This window comes from Lipophrys pholis, assembly GCF_963383615.2.
Source record: "Lipophrys pholis genome assembly, chromosome: 7".
Classification (NCBI taxonomy): Eukaryota; Metazoa; Chordata; class Actinopteri; order Blenniiformes; family Blenniidae; genus Lipophrys; species Lipophrys pholis.
In genome coordinates, this window is record NC_137638.1 from 19,554,312 (window position 1) to 19,567,312 (window position 13,001).

Below are 13,001 nucleotides of genomic sequence, written 5' to 3' on the forward strand. Positions count from 1 at the left end.
ACTGTACAAAGACTTTCATGGACTCGTTTAACTTTGTGCATTGTCTCAGTCAAATACATGCCTTAAATTAATCCCCAACTGGCACCGTGTTGTGGCTCTATCGCCAGCTGCTCACTGATGCATTTCTAATTGGCATTTTTGCTGATGGTCACAAGTTAAATCTATATCCTCCATTACCCTTCCACAGTTTCCCCTGGGATCGCTCTAATGGCTCCTGCTAAAGACTGAGCACTTGAATAGAGATATTCTTATAAAGTATATGCTCTCCCTGACGCTGACTGGTCTCTGTGTGGACTCCAGTAGCTGGTGTGGTGAGTAGCACAGAGTTGAGAGGAGCACTGAAAAGTTCACTCCAGCTTTGAAGATTAACAAAGCACGTGTCATAATCCTACATGGAAAAAGCCTGTGGAGAGACATTCGTAGTCAAATAGATTGTGTTTTATCGACTCATGTTCCATGTTTTGTCTCCACTGAGATGGTCTCACATCCTGCTTTGCTGAGCAAATGTTTGTTGTAGCCCTTATCCGTCTCACTTCCACAACACATAGTAAAGCCCTGAGCGGAGCTTTGGCTGGGTGACAGGCCTAGAACGCTCCAACACGGGCTTGGCAAAGAGCAGCGCATCCAGTGCTGGCTAGGAACGGCTGGGGTGAATGAAGCTGGCTTACTTCAGCATTGTGAGAGAGCGAGTAACCAAGAAACACAATGAAACCTTGAGTATGTTAGCAAAAGCTGACTGCTTGATTTGAGAGAGACAGAGACAGAGACAGAGACAGAGACAGTGTAAGGAATGAAGTCGCTTTCAAAGCAGTGAGAGTTTCCAGAGGCCAAAGGTAAAATGTCATGCGTAAAAGCATAAGTCAAAAGAATGAGGCTCATATCCTGGTGAGAGGAGAGGAAGAGTCCTGCATTCTTTGGCTCACCTCAGCACAGACCTCGTGTTTACCTTTCATTAACTAGAAATCCCAAAATCCTCTCCTTACCCTCCCCACTCCTGGGACAGTCCAATACATGGTGAAAATATAAGCTGTTCGACAGTCACTGCAAAGACAAATATTAAAATAACAAAGATTAGATTAGTCAAGCAACACAGATGTTACGGTTTTGGATCAGAAGTAGAAGTAGAAGTATCAAATTAATAAAGAAACAACAAAGAAAACTTAATCTTCACTTTTTGGGAAAATTAAATAATTTTCATTCGATTTTTGCAGATGGACTAACCAATCCATTTAGAACTATCACAATACTGACTTCAGGAAGCTCGCATAGACAAGCAAACTACAGGACAGAGACTGATAACTTATCAACATGCTGGGAGCACAACTCTAACTGAACTTGTATATCTCCACCCAGTCCTGTAATGCTAGATCACATTGGACTCTTATGAGGCTACACCCACAACTCAGACATGTTGTGCGTGGAAAATTGACACAACACAAGTTTCACAAAGAAAGTAAACTAACTGTTCAAGGAATATCCTTTGAGTTCAATAGTTCGGGAGCCAATCAATAAAGAGAAGTGACACAACTTAAAAAGAAAATGGAACCGAAGAAGACTAACCTTGAAGTTTGATGTCAACAAGCTGAATATCAGACCCTAACCACTGAACATTCTCTTTCAAGAAACATACATGTCTTATTTTCAACTACATACTGGGACCATGTCCAGGAATCTGAATTAGTAGGTTTATGTACAGTATATTGGTGGGAGTCACCATGAGCAGGTAATTCCATGTGTATGTGTGCGTGTGCCTGTGCGTGCACACACGCCCTAACTTACACAAAACTGGTTGGGATAACTGATGTACTGAAGGTACTTCGAAGTGACTCCTCTATCTGTGTTTATAAATATGCACGGCTGGTAGTTATTTACAGTCATTTCTTACAATCAGCAGCATGAATAATTTACCATCTGATGTCTGGTCTATAAAATCTTTTTCAAAACATTTCAGAAAGACCACACAGAAATGCAAGAGACAAACACAAGTGAAAGTCACACAATTTTAAGTCAGAACACAATGCAACCCTTTGCAATTCAGAATAATCCATTAATAATGATAGCAGGAATTTGCATTAATCGTGGTTAATTGTCCATTTCGCTCAACGTGTTTTAAATGTTTTCATATCGACAACATTCCTCGCATCAAATGATTTTTTTTCCCTTTAATGCTTTACAGCCGAGTGCATTAGCTGCAGAGTACAGAAACTAAAGCGTATACCTTTTTAATGCTTAATTTTGTGCTCAGAACGCGTTCTGCACCAGATTCTGCTCACTGACTGCCGGCACATTTGGCAGGATATACTCACAAGCTCGCATGTGGCAAACAGCAGATTAAAGGAGCTGCAATTAAGACTGGAACAAACAATACATTAGGACGCATCCCCTCACCTCATAAACGCACAATCAGACAAAATGAAACAGTTCTTGTTCTGTCAGCAGTGCAGAGACTCGACTGTCTCACAGAGCAGACAACAATGCCCAGGGCTGAGATAACAGGAAATGCCAGCTTATCAGAGAGAGAGCGAAATAGAGAGAGAGAAGCTTGATGGGTAAGCTTAGTTTACCAGTCATGGTACTGAGCAAAAATCCAGCTGTGTCCTTTATATGAGGGTCTGCCATTTTCACATACATTTAAGTCCGTAAGATTTATTTATTTGTTTGTTTGTTTGTTTATTCTAAACAAATTTAGTTTGTTTGCAGAACATGTAAAAAAAAGGATAAATCAAATAAAAGCGGAGGGAAATTCATCACTTTCTTAATTTGAGTTCCATTTCATTGGCTTTGATTTGTTTAGATTGAGTCACCTCTCGTGGGGAGTTTGTTTAATTTCACAGCTGAAAGAACACCAATGATTTTTAGGAGTGTTTTTCTTGTTCAACTTTCTCTACGAGCTATTACAGTAAATCTCAAATGCAATACAGCCATAAAGCCCAGAATATTAAACTGCTGTTTACAGAGGGAACTTTGATAGCAACACTTAGTGATCATACAAGGTTAATTACCGTATTCTTTATTTTCACAGTTTCTATGGAATAGGGAAGTTAAATAGGACTGGGCATACTGCACTATTTAGGTGCAAATGTAAACTACAACCCAACCGTGTGTGCTGTACAACACACCCAAAGCACCAGGAACGGTCCGCAGCAGTGGGACCCAAATTGGGGGTGAGGAAATTCTTGGAGGGTTGGCAGAGATCACCGGGTGGGTAAAGAAATGTGATCTTCACTTGACAAACGATCAAAACAGCAATCGAGAGGCGACTTGGTAAATTGCCTATTGCTTTGTGACGTTCCTGGTGGAGGAGGTTGCTTTGGGAGCACCAGGAAAAAAATGATGTACAAAACTACTAGTATGATTTTCTTTTCAATTATATGATTGGCTGCTTTGCACCAACAGTCCAAAACCAAAAGATGTTGGAATCACTTTATTATGCTTAATAATTCATGTGAGGTTTAAACTGAGCTCGGTCGGGGCGAGGTGGAAATCTTATATACCGCTAGACAAACTGGATCAGACCTGCAAATTATATACAAGTAAAATGATTATTACACATTTTTGAGAAAATATTAAACACTGTAGTGAAATTTATTAATACGAAAAGAAGGAGCAGTGATATTTTATTGCAAACTTTAGAACGAAGTAACTTCTGCTGCACACATTTACTTCTTTCTGCAGTGTTTATCATTGGAAATACTTCTCTTATATTGATACTGTCATTCAATATCTTTTCATTTTTCAACATTCAATTACTGTATTTCCTAGCTTGATCCATTGTCCAGTCGTAGTTATGCAGGACATGGAACGTGACGGTCAAGGTCTCCCTCCTCTCCTGCCAGCTCTGCAGACCGTCCGGTAGCACAAAGTCATTGTTAGGCTCCACACAGTACGACATTCCACAATCAACAGCAACGTCTATAAAAACAAAGCGAGAAGGAGTTGACTGGGAGCACTGCAGTGCTCTAATCTTATAGGATTAGAATTCTTTTCTACGGGACTCTAATGGAGCTCTAGTCTTTTGAACAACAAAGCTTGGAGATGAGATTGGAAGAAAAAAACCTGATACAGATGAAGGCAATCTGAGGCAATTTAGGGAAGAATGTGATGCTATTAAGGCCTGCACGGAGGCTCAGGATGACAATTATTTTGCTCTGCAACACCAGGTTTTTAAAGTCTGCAAAATAAATTTTGCACTGAAGACGTTGATGATTATTACTATTTGTATTATTATTATCATTATTATTATCATTATTATTATTATTATTATTATTATTATTATTATTATTATTATTATTATTATTATTATTATTATTATTATTATCATCATTATTATTATTATTATATTAGTATTATTAGTAGTATTATTATGTTAATAATAATAATAAAAATAATGATGATAATAATAATAATAATAATAATAATAATAATAATAATAATAATAATAATAATAATAATAATAATAATAATAATAATAATAATGTTTACCCTCCCCTCTCAATTGAAAAGCCAAGACCTCTATGTCAGCATTGTGAACCCTTATCATAAAGAAATACTGCCATGGATTCAGAGGACAGAAAGTTTTATTGTGGACTTTCCTGGGATCAGTGGGCAGGCAGTCTGTGGTACTTTTATGGGGAATTAAAAGTGAACGACTTCACAAAACAGACTGCTATTGCTGGAAAAATGAGAGAGAGAGAGAGAGAGAGAGAGAGAGAGAGAGAGAGAGAGAGAGAGAGAGAGAGAGAGAGAGAGAGAGAGAGTTTTGTGTGTTTCTGAAGCAGTTCCTAAGCCTGGCCGTCACGCATGCTTAACCTTGCGCTAGCGCCTGTGCAATGCAGCTTGCATATCAATGATGAAGGAATATCAGCAGAGAGGCCTCCAACCAACCTCCGTATAGTCAGCAGGCGGAGGGGCACAGCCGCATCTGCTGCTACACTATGGCATTCACAGCCGCAATGCAAGTTACACTGGAGAGCACACGAAGCAGATGTGTCACAGAGCAGGAGACAAAGAGCTGGACAGGTAGTGTAAATAAATGAGAGCCAAACCATCTTCTTTTTTCTTTTTTTTTTTCAACTAACAACAAAGTGCAGCCAGATACCTTACATATTAAAATGCTTTTCAGCTGAGCCTCTAAGTGTTGTTTCCACTAGCAGCATTTACTTTTGGCTGGAGCTCTCAGGTTACAGGAAACGCTTTGAGGGAGAGCATCCCTAACTGCGCTGCGGTTAGCAGCAAAGCTGTGCATGTTCGATGTCACCAGGGGCAAAAAAAAAAAAGAAAAGAAAAGAAAAAAACTTCCTGACAAAACCACAAAAGCTACCACTAACAACATGAACAAAGTCTGACAGCATGGATAGGAGCTTCCAGTCATGGTCAACAAAGCACAGAGCCAAATGTCCTCCGTCTCTGCTTCATGTCTTCTCCTCCTCGACAGCGCACCGTTCTCAATCCTTCTCTCCACAAATGTCAGTGTCTTAATCCCAAAGATAAACTTGATACGGGGAGAGAAGAGAAGAGAAGAGAAGAGAAGAGAAGAGAAGAGAAGAGAAGAGAAGAGAAGAGAAGAGAAGTCATGTGATGTGATGTGATGTGATGTGATGTGATGTGATGTGATGTGATGTGATGTGATGTGATGTGATGTGATGTGATGTGATGTGATGTGATGTGATGTGATGGTGTGTTTCTAATTAAAACAAAAGCGTTCAGGGACACCCATGTGGTCCTCGGGGACCAGCACCAGGTGATAAACTCTATCATCCGTGCCCTCCATCTTGTGAGGGGGATGATAAAAGACCTTCAGGTTGCCGTGCCCTCTCCTACTCTCTTCCACTTCTTTCCCACATGCTATCTGATGCCGACGGAGGCTTTTTGTCATGTCAATCCTTCCCAAGGACCCCAAGGCGTCCTGTGAGGGCGTCTTCTACAGAGTCCTGTCTGTTGATTGACATGTCGCCCCACTTTCTGCCAGTGCCGATCACAGGCAGTCTGCCCCCCCATATAGCTCAATAAGAGGCCACTGCTTTGATAGCAGTTCTGTGGCAAGTTACATCTCTGGCAGTGGGGATAAGAGAGAGACTAGAAGGGAAGCCAGTAGATAAAATAGCACTTTTAACAGCCTCTATGTGTTCAGCAGGTTAAAAAGTGTTTTCTATCAAAGCCTTGTCAAACTGTCATCATCATTTTTGTTTGAAGGCAGCACTAGACACCGAGAAAGAAAAAGAAACATCCCAGAGTTCAAGCTCGTCTCTGCTTGTCTTGTAATCCCAGACTGATGCTAATCTAAAACACTGCAAGGATTGTGTGCCGGCAACAGTTTTCTCATATATTTCTCTGGCCATCAGTGTTGGTTAAATGCAACGATAAAGAGTGGTGACAGTTCTCTGTGTTCTCATAGTTGTTCACAAGCAATCCCATGAGAGTAGCGGAGGCTATTAGCTGTGTAATGATCACTGGATGCTGCAGTTCAAATTCACACAGGCGGCGTGACAGACAGATGGAGGTTGATTTTGAGGGATGAAACATACGGGGAAAGTGCTGCTGGCAGACAGCTCAGATAGGATTACAGACTTACACACGCAGCATGCTTTCCATTGACCTAAAGTGGCTCAGAGTGGCGACGAATGCACAGCCGTATAATCACACACTTTTCTTGTGTCCTTTTCAAACATGCAATAAGGAGCAGCAACTCGAGAGGAAGTGCACCAATCAATCAGTCAATCAATCAATCAATCTTTACATGACACTTTTCAGAGTTCAAATCAGCAACTCAAAGCGAGCACACACACACACACGCACACACACACACACACACACACACACACACAAGCGCACACAGACAAGCGCACCCAAAGAGAAATACATTTAATTGAAAATGCAAACATTTAACTGAAATAAGCCATTAAAAGTGGGTGAATTAGAAAATGACCTATATTATTAGGTAATAACATCAACAATACGATTAAAATCAAATCATGAAAGGAATAATTGAATATACTTTATGAATATTTTATATATTTTAATTTAAGAAAGCATAATAAAAATGTGGAATGCTAAGGGGGAAAAAAAAAATCTAAGAAAATGGTTTAATTAACTGAATGGGTTAAAAGATTATGGAATAATACTGAATGAAGACAAAATGAGCCTTAAATAGAAATAAGAGACTAATACAAAAAGATAAACCAGCAAATGATCAAACAATAAACCATGAAACAAGCACTCTATAAAAAAATGCTTTACATATGTAGGGTGCACTGGAGCTAAACCAACCAAACCAGGTATGGCCACTTATCAGTGTAATTGATCCACAGAGAGAGTGAGAGAGACAGAGTGCAGAGGTCTGACACGCAGTCATAAGTCTGAGCCAGTCTGACCCAGAAGAAAAACCGGGGGCATTCTTTTAATGTAACCATCAACGGTTGAACTGTCAACTCACTCTGTGTTTCCCGTGCAAGTGTCCTACTGCTTTTTCTTAATCGGTCACTCATTTCACTCGCCAAGTTGACCAACAACATATGTGTGTCCTCCGGCCACATTCCTCACTGCATTCTATAACAAAATGATTTCCTCCTTCTTCTAATGAGTGCGCATCCGTCATTCCTGAAGAACAAACAGAATGTGGTGAACAACAAGAAAATAATGTCAATGATATTCATCAGGTAGCAGCTGGCATGGGCGGGCGGGGGGGGGGGGTGGGGGGGGGTGGGGGGGTTGGTCTCAAGGCACAGTTGAAGAAATGCATTGTGGGAGTACAATATGTGTTCATGAGATACTGCTCTATTTTTATTGTAGTTTCCCTGTAATGCGACTCACTGTCAGAGCCAGAGTGGCAGCCTGAATTGCCTCTGTCGGATAAACAGTCCCAGCATGCACTGCTTTGCCTCAGTCTGCGCAATGCTGCATTGGCAGCCTCTTGGCAGGATTCTGAGGTGTCTCCGCACAGAAGTAGCGTTGTGTGTGTGTGTGTGTGTGTGTGTGTGTGTGTGTGTGTGTGTGTGTGTGTGTGTGTGTGTGTGTGTGTGTGTGTGTGTGTGTGTGTGAGAGAGTATGAAATGCTTAAGCCAGCACCAGGATGATGATTGGCACCTCAACTACAGACTGAACTAAATAATACCTTCTATACGAAGCGTGTACTTTTTTTTTCTTTTTTTTTTTTGCAGCTGTGGGTTTACAGTTAGTGCTTCTAAGGATGTTTTCTAGAAAAACCAAACAAATTTTACACTGCATTCATATTCATACATATAAATGCTATTTGCGAGTGACATTTCGAGACGAGTAGAAATACCTGCTGGCAAGTGTCGGTGATTCAGGCAAACTTTGTTGCATGCTTCATTACATGCAGGAGAGAGGAAAAGTGGAGGGATGCATACTATGTGCTGCAATGCAACTCGCTCAGGACCACAATCCCAAAACTACATGGAATGTGTCCTCTAAGTGCTAGCGACTGAAACCTACACTCATCCAGCGACTGCAGCACACAGTCGGTGGTCGTGTACTGCCACTCCGAATCAAAATCAAGTGCAGACCGTAACGCAGGTACAGCCAGCGAGGAGGAGGAGAGACCTAAACCGTGCTGCTGAGCCGGAGAGCGTTCGGTTTAGTTATACGCTGGTGTAAAGTGTCTCCCCTGCTATCTAAACATGGTCAACACACATGTAGACATTATTGTGCTCAACATATTACTCAAAAAGTGAAGAACGCTGCGATGCCATAAAATATTAATCACATGCCATTGAGTTTTACGCAGCGTAGCCTACAGATACTGCTGCCAGTAGTTTGGGACTGCAATTAAATAGGCCCAATCTACTGATGGCCATGTGTGGGACCTTGTTTCTGCACAGATCTGCCTTTTTTTTTTTTAACAGCTTAGAGCAGCAAAGACAAAATTCCCATCACCTTTAATGAACTTGTGTGCAGCAGCTCGGAGGCAAACACCTTCCTGAATGGCCACGTCTACCTATTGGCAACTATCTGCATGAGTATTCACAAACTAGAGGCATGTGAGGAAATGTAGATATGGTCATTGACATTTAAAGTGTGTCTGTTTCTTAGTCATCTTTTTCTTTTTTATCTAAGTACAGATTAAATAAAGGAAATCAATAACAGATAACAGCTTTCTCTGTATCCTCATAGAGATCTTCTAATGCTTTGTGTAGTCATTGAGTCAGTATCATGACGTAACCTGTGCAACAAATCAATGGACAGCCCAGAGAAAACTCATTGTTACATTTCTGCAAGAAACAGCACCCAATAAAAATATTTACAAAGATCCTGATACAGTGACAAATTGTTGACTTGTGAAATTTTAGTCAATAAAATTATGATAGTGTTCTTTAGCAGTAATATTTTACAGTGTGGGACCAGCTTCTTAGAGAAAAAAGTTGGCTACTGGATTAGGTTTTTGGCTCACTGCAGATATTAGATCTAATATTAGAAATATAATCCCTTCTTATAGCATATAATATGAAAACTCATTTAAAAGGTACATTCTCAGACTTGAAGTAGTATATGTTATAAGGTGAAATTATGGCACTGTACAATATCAGGTAAACATTCAATATGAGGTAATATGATGATTGCGATAATTATATGATTTGCAACGAATAAAAATACTTAAGTATATAATGTTCATTTCTTTGTGTTGTGAAATTATATCTCTTTTCCCACATTTACATGAGCAGTGACTGGGCAGTGCTTTCTTTCTGTTACCACTCTAATTTGTTGTTTTTGATATTGTTTCCTTCTGAACTTGTCTCTGTGGCCATAAGACGTAAGATAAATTAGGTCTGACAATCAGTGTAATTCTTTTTAATTAGTAAACCACACGATTCTTGTGAATTGATTGCAATTAATCACACTTGATCGCATTGAAAATTCTGTGATTTAAAATTTGTAGGGCATGAATGCAGTGTTTGGAAGTATCATTTATCGCAGCGCAGTCAGTTTTTTTTTCCATTTTGGACGTTGTATATGTTGGCGTCTTGACAATAATATACTATAATGTGCAGGCCTACTATGTTGCGCTTCAACTCCTACACATACAAAGTACCAAACCATCACTCACAGATCTGTGGTACAGCTGTGGATGGAAAAAAAAAACCTCATTCCACAAAAAGCAACAACACAAAACGCAGACATCTGTCAAACATTTGAGTACCAGCAAGCAAAACTACAAGCAGGTCAGTAACATTTAGAGCTCCTTTACATACACATGGGCGAGATGCAAGAGCCCCGAGTCTGCGGGGGTCCAGTCGGAGGTCAATACCACAACACTGTAAACTAATGATCCGACAAATTCCCTCAGTCCCGCTCTCTCCCCTCCTCCCTCTTCTCCTCAATCCGTTGTTGCCCTCTGTCTCTCCCACTCTCTGATCCCCTGCTGCGCTGAAGAAATGAGAAACAACTGAAGACTCGGCAGCACTGGGCCCGCTCTGCCTCTCTGATACACACCACTGATAAACAAGGCTGCTTGTTAAGAGACAAATGAAAGTTTGGCTTGGTTTTGGGTTTTTTTTTTGCCTTACACTGCCGTTTCATCTTGCATTTTTCATGTCAGCCATCCCTTTCTTTTGCCATGGCCTTGGCAACAACAACCCATAGAATATCACTGTGACAAGCAAAAGTAAACACAGATAACAAAATGATCTGCAGTAAAATACAAGTCTCAATTAAATGGTGAGGTACAAAAGTAACAAGTGAGCGCCAGGAAAGATCACAGATGTTGCGTCCTATTGGTTTTCACAATTTGAAGCGATTAAAAAAAGTACCTGTGATTATGGAAAGGCTAATCTCAAATCGTATTGCAAGATTACAATGAAAAGGCTGTGAGGTTTAAAGTTTTACAACACAAAATGTCACACAGCATCACTGCCTCCTCATTACACATTTCCGTCTTTATTTTTTGGGACTCTGGTACCTTTTTACAATCATGCCTCACAAAGCACTGCAGATCACACAAATACACATGCTGACATGTGTACAACATGTGTACAACATGTGTACAACATGTGTACAACATGTGTACAACATGTGTACAACACGTGTACAACATGTGTACAACATGTGTACAACATGTGTAACTGCGACACATGCGCACACAATATAAAAAGCATGCAAGCTGCAGGCGTATGTTACAACAGAATATGTTTCAGCCCTGGAGGAAGCAGCCCATCTCTGCCTCTGTCAGTGTGTGCGATGAGGCGGCGATATAGAGCCCAACTCCTCAGTCCTTTTCATATTGATTCGGGATAAAGAATGGGGCTCAGGGGATGGAGATGAACTCTCAATCACAATGATGACAAACACTAGTGAACTGGGTTGTGAAGACACAAACAGCCAGGAGCAGAAATTAGGTGATTAATGTTTTTCTTTTATGAACATCTTTCCGAAACAAATAACCTTGAACTACCCTCATAGGTGGAAAGATCTGAAAAACACTATTCTTTTTTACATTTGTGCAGTCTCTCTCTCTCTCTCTCTCTCTCTCTCTCTCTCTCTCTCTCTCTCTCTCTCTCTCTCTCCCTCGCTCTCACTCTCTCCCGCTCTCCCTCTCACATCTGCTGCAGAGATTTGTGGAAATAATAGCCTGAAAATATTTCTAATGTCACCATTGTGATTGGATAAATAATAAATCAACAAATCAATAAATACATGCTTCTTTCTTATTGCGGACCCCTATGTAATAATGTGATCGGTCGCTTAATGTGTCCCCAATTATAATGTGTCATAAGTGATGTCAACCATTATGTAAATTTGCAGCTGTCATTGTATTATGAAAATTAAATAAAATTCATACTGGGAAGTAATATAAACAGGTGTAGGACTAAATCCTTTATGTCACTGATGATTTTGACTGTAACGAAACCTTAATAAAAAAATTTAAATTTTGCATGCAAATCCAGTGTTGATCTTTTTGCCACTTAAAATCCTCCAGATTGTGTTGAAGACCTTGTCCAACCACAGACTGGTATAGACAGTGAAACATTGAGAATAGAGGGACCTTTAATATTCAAATGAAGAATCGGGCATATTAATTGAAATATTAAAAAGTTTATTTCCACTTGGTTGAAATATTAAAGAGAGACATCACTACCAGCCTGTTCCCGGACCAAAGTTTACCTCTTGATGCCCCCTGTGCCCCTCAACTGTTAATATCATCTAGATCCGCCCCTGTTTGTAACGTGCAATGTCAGTGCCATGCCTCAGAGAATAGGAGGAAAATAGTTGAAAAGCAGGTAGTGTGCTGAACTGCAACAAGGAAAGTAGTATCATTTTTAAATACTGCTGTTGTTGTGACAACGTCAATGGATTATTCTTAAAACGATATATAATAAATTGTCACTAACTTGTCCGCCTGCAAAACTGACTTGATTTAACATGGAAACGCGCTTGTCCTATAAGAAAAAAAACGAATTACTCTCGTGCTGAGGTCAAACTCAGTCTGCGCAGCCAGTCAGCGTGCAGCCACCACAGCTCAGCAATGACTCGTATCTCCGTTAAAAACCCCCACAATATTAATTTTCTTGCTGATATGAAAATATTCGCGTTATTTTTTTCGTGGGGGGAAAAGGCGCGTCTGTCTGCAGCCTGAGTCTCCGTGTCGCCCGGTCGAGCGCGTGCAGACGATGACTGTCTGCTGTCGGAGATCTCCCAACACTGTAGCGGTGAACAACACAACACAACACAACCCAACACAACACAACACAACACAACACCTCTCCACTTTCACAACACACCGCGGCTCGTGGGCGCATCCACTGTCCTCCTGCGTGTTTACACTAAACTGCTAAATTGTTATGCAGTTATGTCGTAAATTGCTATGTAGCACGAGAGAAGAATAAAACAAAACCAACATGAAAACATAAATAAAAACAAATTACTCTCAGAAATGACAGACGTGCAAAAAGAAAACAAAAAATAAAAGAGACAAATAAAGCACAAAAGTAACTGATTAAAGATGATATTTTGCTCGGAATAAAAATGCAATGAATCTAAATCTGAAGCCA

General features: G+C 40.3%; 1 protein-coding gene across 2 annotated transcripts in view; it reads right to left on the minus strand.

Annotated features, from left to right (window-relative positions):
- LOC308111682 (single-stranded DNA-binding protein 2) overlaps positions 1-13,001 on the minus strand; it is a 55,004-nt gene that overhangs the window by 41,651 nt on the left and 352 nt on the right. The window lies entirely within an intron of this gene.